General features: G+C 44.9%; 1 protein-coding gene across 1 annotated transcript in view; it reads right to left on the reverse strand.

The window, feature by feature from the left end:
- Window positions 1–10,576, reverse strand: part of sh2b3 (SH2B adaptor protein 3) — a 118,422-nt gene extending 107,846 nt beyond the window's left edge. Inside the window, exon 1 of the mRNA XM_028825280.2 lies at window positions 10,283–10,576. The gene's annotated coding sequence lies outside the window, so the exon portion shown is untranslated. The remainder of the gene's footprint in view (window positions 1–10,282) is intronic.
- Between the last annotated feature and the right edge of the window lie 3,358 nt (window positions 10,577–13,934).

The raw sequence follows: 13,934 nt of genomic DNA on the forward strand, positions 1-13,934 counted from the left end.
CACATACTCCAGCAGCAGCATACAATAAAGAAAATATTAAATTAAAGAGTGATAACAATGCAGACAGAACTTTGAATAATGTTAACGTTTACCCCCTGGGTGGTACTGAAGAGTTGCATAGTGTGGGGGAGGAATGATCTCCTCAGTCTGTCAGTGGTGCAGGACGGTGACAGCAGTCTGACGCTGAAGCTGCTCCTCTGTCTGGAGATGATCCTGTTCAGTGGATGCAGTGGATTCTCCATCATTGACAGGAGTCTGCTCAGCGCCCATCGCTCTGTCACAGATGTCAGACTGTCCAGCTCCATGCCCACAACAGAGCCCGCCATCCTCACCAGTTACTCATCGGTCAGCGCAAATATCGTCTTCTATCTTCCTAACTCCCCCCAACCCCACCCCGTGTTTATCTGGCCTACAAATCCACACCCCCAAATTAAGAACATAAGAAATTTGGCCAACAAGAGGTGACTAATCACTCTGGTTGTCGCTCATTAGTTTCTCTAATAGCTAAGCAGCTCCCCACATCTCATCCAGACACTTCTTTGAAGGTTATCAAGGTGTCTGCTTCAATTTCGGGAGTTTGCCTCAGATATCCACAACTCAGAGTAAAGAAGATGATGTTTGTCACGTGCCACCTCAGAATGATGCAACAAGTTCACAGAAAAGAAAAAAAAATGACAAACTACGTACATAACTAATGAAATACAGAAATTACTTTCCAAAAACCAGGATATTGACTCTCTAAGAAGACCGTCGAGTCCCGTCCTCTCTCCCTCCTAAAACTACTGACTTCAACAAAAGACAACCGTTTTCTCTGATGCCATTGGGTCTACATTGCCATTAGCATCTCATTGGTCAGTGTTGAGGTCTTCTTACAGTTAGGCTTCATCCCTGAACTGGTTTGAGAATACTGTGCTGTTGTACTTATTTCTGGTTAATGTGTGTGAATTATTCCATACCTTGAAATATTACCTGTGAACGCCTCACAGAGTACCAGCTCCAATAGTAAGAGATGGAGAATCTCTGCTTCAGCTCCATGACTCGGTAGTTTGTTTCAGACTCCCACAACTGTTTGAGTAAAGAAGTCGATGTTTGTATCGCACCTTTTACCACGTGCTGGCTCACATCGACGCAACAAGTTCACAGACAAAAAAAAAAAATAAAAAAAAAAATAAACCCACAAACGACACACACAACTAATTAAATAATGCATACTGAAATCAGAAACAACTTTCTATAAAGAAGACCATCGACTCTTGAAGAGGACCATCCAGTCCTGTCCTTTCTCCCTCCTAAAACTCTCGACTCCAGCGTCCACGTCTGTAAAACAGGAGACGAGCGTTTTCTCGCACACCATACTTTGACATCAGCAGCTCAACCAACCCGAATACATCTTCCTACCCGAGTTTGTTCAATAATGTCTGAGGATATCATGTTGTTGTACTGGGCGTCATGGAGCACTCTTAAAAATCAAAGGTGTCAGAGTGGTCCTTCGGAGCGATGCCACAGGAGAACCATTTTTGGTCCCCAGTATGTTCAATAGGTTCAAGAACGATTCATATCTTTACTTAGATCTGCGAGAGTGGATCACCATGACCAGAGGGTGAAACCCCAACAGGCTCACGATTTTAAGTCCAGGTTTACTTAATCTGTCAGTGCCCTTTTAAAGGTTCAGCAGAGAGGTACACAACCCCGTAAAGAAACGGAGTGTTAGTGCTGCTGCCACACACTAAAGAGACCAGGGCTTGCATCCTGGGTCCGCCATGTGTGGAGTTTGCATGTTCTCCCTGTGTCTGCATGGGTTTCCTCCAGGTGTCCCGTTTACCTCCCACTGTACTGTACAAAGACATGCAGGGTAGGTGGACGGGCAACTCCCAAATTGCCCCCTAATAAGGGTGGGTGGGTGTGTGCGTTGACCAGGCAATGAGTTGGCGCCCAGTCTAAAAACTGTTCCTGCTCTGTACCCTGTGCTTGCTGGGGTTGGGGTCCTGACCCCTGCAACCCTGCTCAGGATTAAGCGGGCTTCGTAAAAGGGAAGGCATGGTGCTTGTATGCCCCAATGTCTGTGGAAGTGTCCTCCCACAGTTCGACTTGCAGGTTAGGCGGACAGGCGTCCCTTACGTCAGTGTGGTTTGACCATGCAATGCACTGGCGCCCAGTCCAAAAGACTGTTCCTGCCTTGTGCCCAGTGCTCTCTGGGATATGCTCCAGCTTCCCCGTGACTCTGCACCGGATAAGTGGCTTTGCAAGGCAAATGAATGAATGGATGGATGTCAAGTATGATGGTGCTGCTTTCAGACATCTTCACTTTACAACTGAACTTGTCGTGACTTGACCACACAATGATCCTTTTCAGGAGGCTGCATGCATATTTTTGTATGTCTTGCATGACGTCTCTGTGTATTTTTACCGTTCTGCTCGGTGTTTTGTTTATGCCTCCAGCGAGAGATCATTCAGGACCTCACTGCTCTCTCGCACAGAGAAGCTGGCCATGAACCCGGGGCCTCTGAATTGGTTAGCTGCTGCTTATTCACTTTTGCTAAAAGGACAAATCCTTTGGGCCAGTAACTGAGAAGGACACTCTGTTGGGCCATGATGCAACATCTGTTGGAATGACAAAAGCAATGCATTTTACTACTACAAAAGTTTGCGATGCGCCATCTGTTGGAATGACAAAAGCAATGAATTTTACTACTACAAACGTTTGTGGTGCGCCTTATGCTGGAATGACAAATGCAATGCAGAAGTTTCTGCTCTATGCCATTTGGTATGGGATTTGTAAAGGTAGCGTTAAAGTTTGTGATGCGCCATCTGTTGAAATGACAAACCCAATGCATTGAATTACTACCAATGTCAATAATGCACCAAGTGTTGGAATTAAAAATGCAATGCACTGAATTACTACAAATGTTTGTGATGCACCATCTGTTTGAATGACAAAAGCAATGCATTTTACTACTACAAAAGTTTGTGATGCGCCTTCTGCTAGAATGACAAATGTAATGCATATGCCGCTTTTCTATGCCATTTGATATGGGATTTGTAAAGGTAGTGTTATAGTTTGTGATGCACCATCTGCTGGAATGACAAATGCAATGCACTGAATCACTGCCAATTTCTGTGTTGCACCATCTGTTGGAATGACAAAAGCAATGCATTTTACTAGTAGAAATGTTTGTCATGTGCCTTCTGCTGGAATGATAAACGCCATGCATATGCCATCTGTTCTAAGCCATTTGGTATGGGATTTGTACAGGTAGTGTTATAGTTTGCGATACACCATCTGCTGGAATGACTAATGTGATGCACTTTACACATACAAATATTTGTTATGCACATCCTACTGGAATGACAAACGCCATACAGATGTCTCTGCTCTATGCCATTTGGTGTGGGATTCGTAAAGTGTGAAAGTAGCGTCATACACCATCTGTTGGAAAGACAAATGCAATGTATAGGTCTATTTTATATGCTATTTGGTGTGGGATTCATAAAAGTACTGTTAATGTTTGTGATGCCCCATTCGTTAGCTGTCGGCTGTCTGAGGAAGGAAGAGCGCCTGAGAGAGGAAGCACCGACCTTTTTTAAATTTGCTGTTTGTTCTCACAGTAGAGTGCTCTAGGCTGCTTCATAAGGACAAACTGAAATAGAAAAATGAATGCATACACTTAAGGAGTGTGGTATCGCCACAATACTACTCTGCTAATTTAACTAAATAAATAAAGCAGCAGCAAGGGTTCCAGCCTTTAATGAGACACTATTCCTGTTCCAGTGAAGGCCCACTTTTTTTAAGATGACGCTCGGATGGCCTGCTCAGCAGCTCAGAAGCTACAGAGTATCCGTCACACTTCCAACAATTGCTTTGCTCAGTGGATAACATGGGGGCCAATTTATTTCCATGAGTCCCCTTTCTTCAGACTTCCTCATTAAATCTCAGTATGTTACAGCAGCAGACATGGCGGTGAAAATGCCACCAATTGCTACAACGCAAGGAAAAACGGCAGCAAAGGGAGTGCAATGCAGACCACTGACCCGAGGTCCAGAAGTGGGGGAGCAGCCGGTGGTGTCCTCGGTACGGACAAGTAGAAGGCCCTCTGGAGCCCACCACCCCATTGGCAGGGGGCATTAATCAAGGTGGTGTGCTTTCGAGCAGAAGCTACGGCCCAAGGCCACTCGTCTGCAAACACCACACAATCACTTCAAAATATTCACTACTCCATAAGTACTACACTGCGGATTAGTGCTGCGCGGGACACGGGGGCTGAAAATCTTCTGAAAATGGCATTTTATTAAAACGAGCATTTCAATATTTTCTCCACTGGATGTAACTGTTAGTTTGGCGCCTGCCCAAAAAGAAAACACGCATAAGGATAACGGAGAAGTGTAAAATGGTCCCGTTAGGCATGAAGATGAGTGGGCAAGTTACACCCATCAGATGACTGGCATCCACTCCAGGGCCGCCCACCAACTTGCATCACAATGATCCAAAGACAAACTCACCTAATGGAAGACGCATGGAAGTTTTGCTGAAACATTGCCAAGTGGGTCCCAAAACAGCAATCCTTATTTCGATAGCAGACCCACCTTAATAAAAAGATAAGCATCTGCGTGTCTGTCTGCATGTCCATTCCGGTTCCTGCGTCTGTCATTCCAACAGATGGTGCATCAAAAACATTTACACAGCCTTTACAAATCCCATACCAAACAGCACATACTGTATGCACTGCATTTGACATTCCAACAGATGGCACATCACAAACATTAACACAGCTTTTTCACATCCCATACCAAATGGCACACGACAGAGACGTAGGCTCTGCATTTGTCACTCCAAAAGATGGCACATCAAACAATAACACTGCTTTTACATATCCCATACAAAATGGCACATGACAGAAACATATGCATTGCATTTATCATTCCAACAGATGGCATATCACAAACATTAACACAGCTTTTTCACATCCCATACCAAATGGCACACGACAGAGACGTAGGCTCTGCATTTGTCACTCCAAAAGATGGCACATCAAACAATAACATTGCTTTTACGTATCCCATATGAAATGGCACATGACAGAAACATATGCATTGCATTTGTCATTCCAACAGATGGCTCATCACAAACTTTTTAAGGAATAAAATGCATTTCCACAGGTGGGGCATCACAAATGTGTAGTAATAAAATGCAGTGCATTCGTCACTCCAACAGACGGCACATCACAAACATCCACACTCCTTTCACAAATCCCACGCCAAAGGGCATATGACAGAGACACCCGCATTGCTTTTGCCATTCCAAGAGATGGCCCATCACAAATATTGTGTAGCAATAAAATGCATTGCATTTGTCATTCCAACAGGTGGGGCATCACAAATTTGTAGCAGTAAAATGCAATGCATTTGTCATTCCAACAAACGAACATTACAAATTTGTAGTCATAAAATGCTTTGCATTTACCATTCCAACAGGGGGCGCCTCACAATATTTGTAGCACATCATTTCATTGGAACAAATGTTTGTGATGTGCCTTCTCTTGGAATGACAAATGCAATGCATTTTATTACTACATGCATTACACGATACATTCCAACAGATGGTGCACTGCAAACATTAATGCTGAGGTCTACGTTGTTTACTTACATTTCAACTTGTCTTAGACGGGTACCTCAGCTAGTTTTTGTATCAAAGAGTAGTTGAAAGTGCCTTACGAAAACTAAAACTGAAACAGTAAAAACAAATCAGAGGTAGAAATGGAAGACTGCCTAATGTAAACTACAACTGAAATGAAAACACGCACTGCTCACTACATGAAAATAGAGCCTCGTAATCTAATTCAGGGGTCTCAATGGGTTACACTCGTTACATTGACTTTGATAAAAAAAGCATCACCTACCAAAAAACAAAAAGGGACAATGCAGGCTGAACACAAAACAAAGGCAAACGGAGCGCCTGAGGAAGAAACTTGAAAGTAATCAGAATGTGCAGAAGGTGAGGACATCACACCTACGCGTGTGGAAATGTCGCTCAGTGCCCACAAATTTAATGTAGTGCAGTGACATCCTGCCACATGCTGAAATACGAGCTCAACAAGACAAGGAGGAGGCCGCCGATGGCAAAAGAACGCCGTTACCCAAGAGCAATCCGTGGGATGGGATAATGCGACTCGCTTTATTGTCACAAAACCGTACAGTGCAGATATGACAACATGGCAGATAAAAAGGACAACATTGGAAATCCACAGAAATCAGCTTTAAATACACAATATGTGTCAGACAGAGCAAAGGACCGGCCACGTAGACGTTCATGGAGACGTCACCTAACATGCCGAGCCACAGTAAGGACAGAGCACTTGTTTAATGCCACCACACAGAACAGCCTACAGATAACTCAGGAACAGCCAGGACCCTGTGCTGGATAAAAAACAAAAAAAGGTAAGCTGTGCGTCTGTCTGCGTGTCCATCCAGTCCCTGTGTCTCCATCATTCCAACGGGTGGCGCACCAAAAACATGTACACAGCTTTTACAAATCCCATACTAAATGACACATAACAGACGCATACTGTATGCATGGCATTTGACATTCCAACATATGGTGCATCACAAACTTTTTAGGAATAAAATGCATTGCATTTGTCATTCCAACAGATGGCACATCACAAGCATTAACACAGCTTTTTCGTATCCCCTACCAAATGGCACATAACAGACACACACAGTATGCATGGCATTTGACATTACAAAATATGGGACATCACAAACATTTTAGTATCCCCATACGAAAGGACACATGACAGAGACGTAGGCATGGCATTTGACATTCCAACATATGGCGCATCACAAACTTTATAGGAATAAAATGCATTGCATTTGTCATTCCAACAGATGGCACATCACAAGCATTAACACAGCTTTTTCGTATCCCCTACCAAATGGCACATAACAGTCACACACAGTATGCAAGACATTTGACATTCCAAAATATGGGACATCACAAACATTTTAGTATCCCCATACGAAAGGACACATGACAGAGACGTAGGCATGGCATTTGACATTCCAACATATGGCGCATCACAAACTTTATAGGAATAAAATGCATTGCATTTGACATTCCAACATATGGCACATCACAAACATTAACACAGCTTTTACGTATCCCCTACCAAATGGCACATAACAGACACATACAATATGCATAGCATTTGACATTCCAACATATGGCACACCACAAACATTAACACAGCTTTTACAAATCCCCTATCAAATGGCATATGACAGAGGCCTAGGCACTGCATTTGTCATTTCCATAGATGGCACAAACTTTTTAAGAATAAAATCCACATGTGGAAGACGGATGCACGGATAATCAATCTGGTATGAGATTTTTCAGGTAAAGCTGTTTGGAGGTCACGCTCTCCTGCTCACTTGGCACACAGTGACGACGTGTTACACATCGAGTAGCACAAGCAATTAAGAATGTCACTGCACTTGTGACAATAATACTACCATGGTGTTTCAAGAGGAAAAGAAATGAACGGCGTGTACTCGGGGCTCATAAACAGACGCTTGGTATGGTGGGCAGCAGATATCTGAAACCACAGCAACACTGACACGAGCGCGGCACACCAGCGCACACCCACCCCATTCATGCATTTCCCAGTGAAGAAGAAGAAAAAAAAAAAACAAAGTTTAAAAGCAAAAAACAGCCCCCAATTAATGCCATGCGCCACATTTCCTAGATTACCCGTCTATCAGCTCATTAAAGCCTACACTGCGCACTGAAAATATCATTTTTAATCATTTACAATTCAATAGTTACTAATACACACTGGTGTAGACCCAAGTGGCAGCCGATGCCAACAACTTATGCCATCCAGAAAGTGGATGCCATTATTTTAGTGACGGTCACTCGTACTGTAAGCCTGACATTCAGAGCCCCCACACCCCCGTGGCTGCAGGTTGTTGCGCCAAACACAAACCAGTCTGCCAGTACATTCGGCGTCTGCCAACAAGGCTTTAAAAACGAGGGGAAGACGGACTTGGCGTATTTTTTTTTATCTGTTCAGATTTACAGCCGGCAGGGTGGGCGGCACGGCAAGCAACCCCCTGCATGGAGTCTGTGCTATACGGGCATGGAAGTGTGGCATAGTGGACCGACACTATGCGGTCACGAGCAAGTCACTTTGCCTACCGGTGGTCCGACTGGATAACCAATTACTGTATGTAGAAAAGTTTGTAATCCACCTTGGATAAAGATGGCAGCCAAATAAGAAGTCGTAAGAATAATAATAATAATAATAATAATAATAATGTGTGGACGGACTCAGGATTGAGTGGGTTGACTAAGCAGTTTGGTGCTCATGTTCTCCCTGCACTGAGTTTGCATGTTCTCCCGGTGGCCCTGGTATTTTCCTCCTACGGTCTGACTGGCCCGGTGGGTGGGCTGCCAAAGCTCAATTGGTGCCCTAAAATCAGTGTGGGTTTGCCTTGGCCACGTGCTGGCGTCCTTTCCAGCTATTGTTCCTGCCTTGTGATGACAGTCTATTTAAGTTTCCCTGTGACCCTCAAGCACCTCCTTACCCGGGATAAAGCGGATTTACAAGATGGATGGAGGTTTAATTCCATTATTTCAATTTTGCACTTTGGCTACACAATTGTATACGAAAGGCGCTACACAGATGAATGCGGTTGTTCTTCTCACATCTCTCTAATTGTGCAGGACTGTCTGACAGAAGGCTCCACATCAGCCAGAAGGGACACATTTTCACCCTGTCCTGCAGCGGGTCCTGCCCTCGGCACAGTTCCGAGGAGAGAATGACATTTTTATTTTATTTATTTTTTTTTTTTTTAAAGGCCGAGGGGCAGCTCTGCCACTGGAAGACCAAAGTTCAATGTCGGCGGTTTCTCTCAACGTAAAGTTGAAGAAGAACCAACCACCCGGGTGCTTGGCACCGTTCACACCAAGGACGGATGTGTCCCAAAACACAAAAAAGGGGGTGCTTTGAAACGTGTTCAGCCAGACGAGATGTAAACAGCACGAAGGCCCTCTTACCATTTAAGGCAAAAATAGAAAAGACAAACCAACAAGAACACAGGGAGCCGAAGCCCACGTCCAGACAATACGATCCGGCATGTGAACTGAAGCGTTGCACCCCTGACGAGTCTCGAATTGCAGTAAATCGCACACGAGTCATCGACCCCCCCACCCCCCCGCTCACCCTTTTCTTATATAATGAAAAAAGTTGTGACGCCACGCAGAGTCGATACGGTGCGTCACGTCACCTCCTGGCTGGCGACGATAGGGGGACGTCAGTTCAAATCAAATGCGGGGTGACACCACAGGGAAGCATCCTGGAAGGGAGTCAACCCTGGCCGGGACGCCGCACGTCAACAAGGACGGGGGTGGGTGAGAGGGAACACTCGAGGGTGTTGGGGGGGTCAACTGGCGCAGTACCCTCCACTGGAGCACGTGCGGCGCGCAGCTGTCAAGATCCTCCAGTGTGACAACAAAAACAGTGGCACGCTTGGCAGCGTGCGTCACAAAAAGGAGTAAGGGGGCAGCATCGAATAGTCCCGAAAGGAAGAAGAAATGAAATTAGATCGGGAGGGAGGAGGGGTGGGGGGTCAATCGGGTTTGAAACAAGGACTCGGAATTCCAGAGTGTCACTAGCTGCAAAATAATCACAAAATCAGCCCGACGGCAAGAGTTCACCGTCCATGCGCAGCTTGAAAATCTACAGCCCGAGCCAACTTTCACTTGCTTTCTAACAAAAAAATCCACGAAATCAGAGATCTGCCCGGAAGGCAAAAAAAAAAAAAATTAATAATAATAATAATAATTTGTCCCGGAACTCACAACTGTATTCGCGCACAGCACAGCACTCGTGCGGGGTGTGTGCTCAAGCCCAAGCCGGAGCCGCACGCACGTGTGACGGGCACTTTGGAAACTCCGCGACCACTTGTCATGCCCAAGCAGAGTGACACAACGTACTTTTTTTCCCACCCCCAATTAAAACTTGAGTCGCATCCGCTCTGGATTTCATCTCCTCCGCCGTCCGTCTTCATTTCTCTCTCTATAAGCATCGCAAACGTGAACGCCACAGTCCATCGGTTTGGCGCTGCAGCCGATTTAAAGAGTTGGGAGGGGAAGGGGGCTGAGTGGACGGCGCTTCTTTCCACTTTAGAAAGGGTGGGTGACATCGCGCCTCCCTCTTCGTAAATACGAAGACAAGAGAAGTAAGCAAGGTTAAAAAAAAAGGGAGAAAGAAAAACGGACACCTACCTGCAAGAATGGCCCCTCGTCGTCGGACGGTGTCCCATGATTCGGCCGTCGAATGGTAAAAAGAAAGGAAGCCGCCGAACAAACTTTCACAAAAGTTGGAAACAACTTCTAGGTAGGCACGGAGAAAATTCACAAGGACTGCTCGGCGTGTGTACTCCCAAGGCGCTTCATGCTACCGGAACTGTACCCATTTAGTCGCTATCCTGACATCCGGACACATGTTTCACCCCGCGCTTAAATGACAACAGATCCTCGGTAAGACACCCAGCGCGCGTGGCCGCCCACTCTCTCTCTCTCTCTCTCTCTCTCTCTCGCTCGCTCTCAGCGCGCGCGCGCGCCCGTGCAGAACAGTGTATAGCAGAGAGAGCGAGAGACTGCGAAGTGCGCGTGCTCGCACCCAAAGCGCCAGAGTGGAGGAGCTTTCGTGATACTAAGTTATTTGTTTTTGTTTTTTTTATTCTAGCATCAAACGTATCAGATCTAAACGATATTTAGGTGACTCTGTTTATGTTTTTAATTTTTGCGGTCACTTTTTAGTACGATTAGCACATTTAGTGTGAACTATATTGCATACAACAGCCCACTTTGACGCCCCCGCCCCGATTCAGATAAAGCCACGCCTCTCCTCCCTTCTCGACGACTGCGCGTTCCTGAGAGTTCTAATCGTTCGTGTTTTCTTGAGTGTATTCTGGCAAAACTAATAATAATAATAATAATAAAGAACCGATTCGAAAAGAAAATATTTTAAAAACTTTAGACCTCGCTGCCGTTAGTTTATTAAGCAGTTTAGTTAGACCAAAAGTTCAGCTAGGCCGCCGTGCGCCTTTCGCAATCTTGGAGCGACCCCTGCCGGATTTCGTTGAATTCTACTGCAAGTAATCGGATGGCATTCATCTTCTTAAATGGTTTATGTTTTCGTCACTGACTTTTTATTTATATAGCACTTTAAAACAAGAGTTGACTTAAGGAGCTGCAGAATAAAATATATCATAACACACACAATAAAAACATTAAATGATAAGATACAGGAGCCACAATAATTTCCTTAGAGATTGATACAGTTTCTATCTATCTAATAGTGCCTTTCCTATATCTATCTATCTATTTTATAGTGCCTTTCATCTATCTATCTATCTATCTATCTATCTATCTATCTAATAGTGCCTTTCATCTATCTATCTATCTATCATATAGTGCCTTTCATCTATCTGAGAAAAGCGCTATATAAATGCAAAGAATTATTATTATTATTATTATTATTATTATCTATCTATCTATCTATCTATTTTATAGTGCCTTTCCTCTGTCTATATATCATATAGTGCCTTTTCTATCTATCTATCTATCTATCTATCTATCTATCATATAGTGCCTCCTCTATCTATCTATCTCTATAGTGCCTTTCATCTATCTATCTATCTATCTATCTATCTATCATATAGTGCCTTTCATCTATCTATCGATCTATCTATTTTATAGTGCCTTTCCTCTGTCTATCTATCATATAGTGCCTTTTCTATCTATCTAGCTATCTATCTATCGATCTAGCTATCTATCTATCTAGCGATCTATCTATCTATAGAGTGCCTTTCATCTATCTATCGATCTATCTATTTTATAGTGCCTTTCCTCTGTCTATCTATCATATAGTGCCTTTTCTAGCTATCTATCTATCTATCTATCTATCTATCTATCTATCTATCTATCTATCTATCTATCTATCTATCTATCATATAGTGCCTTTCCTCTATCTATCTATCTATCTATCTATCTATCTATCTATCTATCTATCTATCTATCTATCTATCTATCTAAACCGGTTTTATGTAGAAATGTAACGTTTTTCCAGAGTTAAGGCTGACCTCACATGAAGGCCAGGCCTGCCTGCCTGCCTGACCCCTCAGGAGTTGAGTGAATTGCAGAAGTCCAGTCAGGACGATCCAAAGACAGAAATCTCTTAGCGTTACTCAAGATTCTTACCTGATGGAAATCCATCATGCCAGGAGATCTTTCGACCGTTTGGCGTTAAGGCCTTGTAGCACGTTTAGCATTTGATGTTGTGCACCGCATGAAGGTGTTGCTACGTTGCCAGTCTGGGAGGACATCCTCAGTGCTTCCCCACTTTGGCTAAAGTCAAGAATCCCACCAAACAACTTGTGGCAGCAGACTTGAATCTGCGTCAGCCATGGGAGGAAGCCTGGGCTGCTAGCCGCGTAAGGAAGCACGGGGCGGTCTCGAGCGATTTCAAATACAGAGGTTAAGTGGGGTCTTTCCACTGACCCTAGTTGTGTCTGTGGACATCCGGAGCAGATGGCGGGCCACATATTGATGGGTTCTGACACACTGGGGCAACATGAAGGATGAAGCCATCGTACGGCTCAGTCAATGACATTTGTGAAGCAGCCAAGCAAAAGTGAAAATATTTTATTCAGTGTTTGTAAAATCCATACAATAAGTAAAAATAAATGAGGAAAAGTAGCTTGAACGACCCAATTGATTTGTTGATCTGATTTACACGTATATTTTATCCAAAGTGAATTCCAATATTGAGTTAAGACCAGTTATGGGGACAGTTTGGGAACACATGTGACAGGACAAGGGGACAAAATGGATCCTCAGTAGTTGTAGAGCTTGGAAAGGAAAATGCAAGGAGGTTACCATTCCTCGGTTCTAACAAAGCCATCATCAGTTAGATACTAAGACCCCCCCAGCCCCCTGCCATCCACCACTGCTAATATTGCAATTCTCTTTGGAGTCGCAGCAGTACAAAGACACAGTCACTTTATTATGGCAGTAAAGGTCTTAGTGCAATTGCAGAAATGCAGAAATCCAAATGCACTTGCCACCCCAGAGCACCGACGTCCCGCTGTCACAAAGATGTCAGCCGTCCTAGGAATGACGACACTCAGCGGCTCACATGCCCCACATTTGGGTTCCAAATGAAAAGCGAGCCTCGGCCTCCCACCTTGGTTTCGTAGTCTCGCAGGCCCTGCTCCACGGCCGATGCTATCAGCTCGCGCGCTCTCGGGCCTGTGAATTGTAGCCAGTCAACAATGGTGGGAACAGAAACGCATTTAATAGAACATAAATGCAGGAAGTCTATACATTAGCTAAAATTACCAGTGAGCACGACAGCCGGCAGGCCTCAGACATCCTGTCACTGAGCGCTTGCCACACACCATTCAGACGTTCGCTACGTCGGGTCCAGTGGCGAGCCGCAGGCCTTTGGGCCGTTTCACTTGATCGGCCGTGGCATCCGTTCTCATTCTCACTCACTGGCCGCCCTGCCACACTGAGTGCAGGCATACAACTCAGCCGCGCCATCTCTCGAGGCAGGATGCGAGACCAGAGGACACCACCCCCTAAATACGGCACTCTCACGCCTGACGATGCAGATGTGCTCAGATCCACTGGCAGGGACGGCCTGGATGGGCGAACCCGGACACTTACCCAGTCGGGAGGCCATTGTAATGGAAGGATGGGGTTACTTCTCCAAGACACTGGGTGGGCAGCATACCCACGTTGGGATCTCCACTCGTTTACCTACTGGGCGTGCTGGGTGTTTCGACATTCATGTGACTCTGGTGACTCTTCCTATGAAGTCAGTTAGATGGATTGGGAGAGCATGGGGGGGGGGGTCATGAGGTCACTT

Source organism: Erpetoichthys calabaricus, chromosome 18 (assembly GCF_900747795.2).
Source record: "Erpetoichthys calabaricus chromosome 18, fErpCal1.3, whole genome shotgun sequence".
Lineage (NCBI taxonomy): Eukaryota > Metazoa > Chordata > Cladistia > Polypteriformes > Polypteridae > Erpetoichthys > Erpetoichthys calabaricus.